General features: G+C 46.1%; 1 pseudogene; it reads right to left on the bottom strand.

The window, feature by feature from the left end:
- Positions 1-1,889: 1,889 nt before the first annotated feature.
- On the bottom strand, positions 1,890-4,788 carry LOC125553948 (protein FAR1-RELATED SEQUENCE 5-like; annotated as a pseudogene).
- Positions 4,789-5,160: the final 372 nt, after the last annotated feature.

The following is a 5,160-nucleotide window of genomic DNA, read 5'->3' as shown; positions in this document are numbered from 1 at the left end:
AAGTATCTTGCCATGAAGAACAAGAAACTGGAGACTAAGATTACAGAATATGAAGTTGAAATTAAAAGGAATGAGAAAGAAAAGAGGGCAATGGTTAAGATGCACAAGGAGATATTGCTCTATAGGGATAGGATTTTAGGATTTGGAGGTCTTCTGTATCTTGTCCTGCTTGCCATTATGATTGCTGTCATAGTTAGCAAGTAGATTGTTCATAAAGTTATTGACATCATTGTAATTGACATGATGAAATGATGCTAAATTATTTGCTATTCAGTTTATGGGCAAAGTGTAACAGAGATTGCAGCATAAATAACATGGGGCCATCATGATTGGTAGACAGTGCACTTTTGGCATGTTCTATATTTGGCAGACAATGCACTTTTGGCATGTCCTGTATTTGACAGACAATGCACTTTTGGCATGTTCTATATTTGGTATGTGATGCACATGGGCACATCACCTAGCAACACTACTGATTTATGTAGCAGACTAGTTCATTGTCTTGTTGCAACATAGGAGCAACATCTAGCAGCTTCCATGCAACACTGAAGCAAAGCAACAATACATATTCAATATTCAGAAATTTAACTGAACTTGGCACTTAGGGTGAGCAGTAGATATTCAGTTCTTCAGCCACAAAGAACCCGATCAAACCGTACCGATTGCATAACTTATATGCTTACATATAAAAGCATACCTAACCAACATCAAACCCAAAATAATGTTAACTTATATGCTGAAACATATAACAGCATACTAACTTAAGATAATCAGTAGCTTCCTCCTCCTTCAGCAACTGTGCCCATCTTCACTTCTTCAGAAATTTGAGGCGGCGTGAGCGGCGCACCACACACGGAGAAGCCTTCTTCTTGACCACCGTTCTGTTGGACAGCTGCGCCACCTGATCCTGAGCCACCTCCTCTTCTTCCACCTTCACTATGCCAGGGAGGAGGGGAAGGAGCTCGACGTCGATGGGCATTGTCTTGCCACCCTCGACGGCGACCGGCGCTACCATCTGCACAGCGTCCTCCTCGCCCTCCTCATGGTCCAACGGCAGCACTGGCTTCGACACATGGCGGACCTGGTAGTCCGGGCTGACAGGCGCAGGGACAACGAGCTCGACGTCGACGCGGTCCGCCCTCGACGCAACGCGTGCTGAATCTGGCCGCAGCGTCATGGTGGTGGAGCGGTACATCCACCACCTTGCGCACTGAACAGGGGAGTCGCTCAGCGTGGCCTCTCGCATTGCCCACACGAGTAGGACAGCCGGCGGGACGCCGCGGCCGTAGGGGAAGGCGCGCTTCCTCTCGGCGTCGATGAGGACTTTGACGAGGCCACACGCGTGGTTGACCAACATCTCCATGCTGGGGAACCAGCCGCACACCTCCGTCAACTGCGCGCGCCACCCCTCGTCATCGCCGGCGAGGTCCATCATCACTCTCTGCCAGCCGAGGCTTCTCTCCATGGAGGCGGCTACAGCGGTCGCCGGCGAGGGTATTCTCGATCTACTGTAGGTGGCGATAAGAGGGGAGTTCGAACCGGCGCCCGTGGGAGATGGGTGAGTGTGTGGTGGGGAGGAGAGTGGTACAGTTACTTATTTAATGGCATTTAGGACGTGGGCAGGGGAAATGTACAATAATATTCTTTCTACCTCCCGCCCCGGTCATTACACAGCCCTGGTCATTACACAGTAAAGAATTTTTTTGATTTTGGTTTACAGGGAAACATCTTACTTTATTTAAACAAAGACTGGGATCTCGTCTGCTAATAACCTAAGGATACAATCACGGGGCCAAAGCCTCCAAACTAAAGAAACACAAGCGCCTACAGCTACCTTAGCCGAAGTATGAGCCGGCCGATTAACACAGTAAATAATTGAAGCAAGTGTTCTACTCTTGTTCCTTCTCCACTTTTCTGCACCTGATAGAAGACAAGCTAAGTTAATAAATGATACAAACTTTAATAATCCACAATGCACACAAACACTTACTTCTGATTTTGTTTGCATTTCTTGCTACGTCTAGTGTGTCCTACCAATTTGCAAGCGCCGCACCGGGTTTTCAACTCATCGAAAGAGAGTGGTCTACCATTTTTCGAGACAGGGCGGCTCTCATCTGCCTTTGTTGCACCTTTGCTTGACACTTTCATAGGATCTTTAACCTTAATCATGTTGCCTTCACCATCGTCCACATATTCAACTACACACTTACGGATGTCATTTGTTTGCTTCAACACATTTTCCTGTACCAGATCATACCCATGACTCTTAGCTATCACAGCCTTCAAACTCTCCTGTAACTGATCCCACAAAGTAGGGTGTTTGCATGCCGCATGCATAGCTTCAGACGCTAACACACTGACCTGGCTATATTTCATTCTTTCCCCGGCCCCAGTCCAACCAAATCCCAACATATCGCTTGTGCGCCTCGCGGGCAGTCCCAACCTTGCTTCTTTCGTGAACCGAATAAGAACTAAACACTTTGGTATTTCAGATATGTTCAGGTGCTTCAGTACATGGAATATGTGCTTGCAAGGTAGACCCTTTCGAATCATTCTTCTGCAGCTGCACCTTATAGTTTCTGCGGAATTTACTGGTGTATACTCCACCCAAAAATGGCGCTTCCGGTTATTCTTCCAGGCCACGATGTACTGCTGTGATCCGTCTCCTAGCTTAATTTCTACAATCTCCATGCCGTCAATTTTTCTAAGATCATCTTGCAACATATAGAAGTTTGCTGGAGTGAAGACGTGAGAAGCAGCTATCTCAAGTTCCCTCGAGCTAGTAACTGGCACCGGTAAACTCTGTGAGGCCGTGTAGTCATCTCGCGCCTCGTTTTCATGGATACTCACAACGGCGTTCTCATAGTGCAAAATCATATCCACCAGGGTCATTTCACCGTCTAGGTGGAGGTGAAGGCATGAGTTCAGGCTTTCACTCCGCTGGTTGCTTTTCATGCCAAGCCAAAACCCCTCAGTTAGATATGCTGCGGCCCACAGTCTCCTCTTCTTATACATACGCCTCAACCATGTTACAGTTTTTTTCGACTGCCATCTTTTGGAAAATGCGTGCCATCTCTCCTCAAACATTGCCGTGGACGTGCTGTAGTACAGAAGAGTTCGGAACTCCTTCAAGGACTTGTGACTCAGGTGAATCTTCATATTTTTCTCTATGTGCCACGTACATATACGGTGCCACACGTCTGGCAAGACTTCGCGAATTGCCTTGATCATCGCAGCATCGGCGTCTGTGATAACACTCTTAGGCATCTTTTGACACATGGACCTCAAAAAAGTCTGCAGAAGCCACACGTATGTCTCCTCGGTCTCGTCCGAAACTATGGCACAACCAAAAACAGTGGTCTTCCGGTGATTGTTAAGACCAACAAAAGGTATGAATGGCATACCATAGCGGTTCATCTTGTACGTGCTGTCAAATACAAGCACGTCGCCGAAGTCCTCATAGTCATGACGAGACTGGGAGTCGCACCAGAACATCCTATTCAAATGTCCTTCCTTATCTAGCCTGTACTCGAAAAAGAAGCTAGGATCCCTCTGTTTCCTACTGGCCATGATGCCTATGGCTGTGGCAGCATCACCTTTTGAAAGCAGCTTCCTCTTCTCCTTGGCGCAAAGGTTGTATATTTCATGCCTGGTAAAACCAACACCGCCGTACCATACATGTTTGCTGATGAAGTAATCCATCATGTCGTGAATTCTAATCCCTGCAGCTCCCATGGACATTATCTCATGCTTCTGGTACTCTTTGATTTTTCTGTGGGACCAAAGAAAAGGTACCTCGTCCGGTCCTACCAACATATGGCTATGCTTGTCCTCAAAACTTTCAACATACCAAACCCCACGCTTTTGGTCAAGCTTGACGGTCAGGTGCGCTTCGCAAAACCAGCGTGTCTCGGCTCTGAGCCTACGGCTGTGTCCTTCCTCGGTTAGCAACTTGTTGTCACGTTTCCCTTGTCTTGAACAAACAAACCGCCTATAACGCATATGACGTGACTCTGTTTTGCTATACCTAACCTTATTCTTTCTAATGCTGAAACCATTATCTCTAGCATAGCTGTTGTAGAAATCATACGCAGCATCGTGAGACGTAAAGGTCATTTCCATTATCTGCATGAACATATCCATCTTATCATCTGCACTAGCAGTATCTTGGACATTCTTTGCCCCCATCATCTTGTGTCACCTACACAATCAAACCACAGCCATGAAAACAGATTTCTAAGGTTTAACATTACTTACTTCCATAGAACATTGATTACACACATACCTCACTCATGATGACCGACGACTCGGACTCCCCAGAACGAGGTGCATCTAATGATTCGTCGTTAAGGCCTGTCTCCGCATCGGATTCACCGTAATAGTCGTACGCATTATGACATTCAGAAATGAACTGAAAAATACAACACAAATACATAATTACTTATCATATAATATTCCTGAAGAAATTCAATTTGCATGCCAACAAAATTTTTCACTTACATACCTGACTAATGTAATCTTCATTCAAGAGCTCCGAGTTGTTTTCCTGATCATCATCAAGCTCATCGATCTATAAATTTTCAACACAAAGATTTAATGTTGTGGGATGCCACCAAAAAATTACAACATGACAATGCCACTCACATTAAGATCGTCCCATTCGTTCCCATTCTCTGACCGATCTTCATGATCTGAATTTTCATCATCTGACCAATCTTCTATCCAGTCTTTCATCAGTTCTCCAAACTCCATGTCTACCATGATATCAGTTAACTCCTCGTCTGCCATTTCCTACAACCAATATTATGTATCATCACATGTGCAAACATTATCAATGATGAAATATAAAACACATAGCACACGATCACGGATGTCACGTAAACAACCGCAACCGAGGCCGTTCAGATCTTCCCAACTTAGTAAGGAAGACGGCCACGGCACCCGTCGTGATCACTTTCAATCGCGAGGAACTGCACGATCTCAAAACCTAGCTTGATCTGTGATTACCTCTGCCGTCGGATACCTAGGTTAGCCGCCACATCAAATAACGATACCAGTGGTGCGCACAGCCGATGGCAACCGACGCTACGTGAACCCAGATCACGAGGAGCAACACTACCGGAACAAGATCCACGATCGCATGCGCCGCCGGGTAGCTAG

This window comes from Triticum urartu, chromosome 1A, assembly GCF_056163025.1.
Source record: "Triticum urartu cultivar PI428250 chromosome 1A, HENAU_Tu73, whole genome shotgun sequence".
Classification (NCBI taxonomy): domain Eukaryota; kingdom Viridiplantae; phylum Streptophyta; class Magnoliopsida; order Poales; family Poaceae; genus Triticum; species Triticum urartu.
Note: the sequence above shows the minus strand (reverse complement) of the source record. Positions and strands in the feature narration are given on the sequence as shown.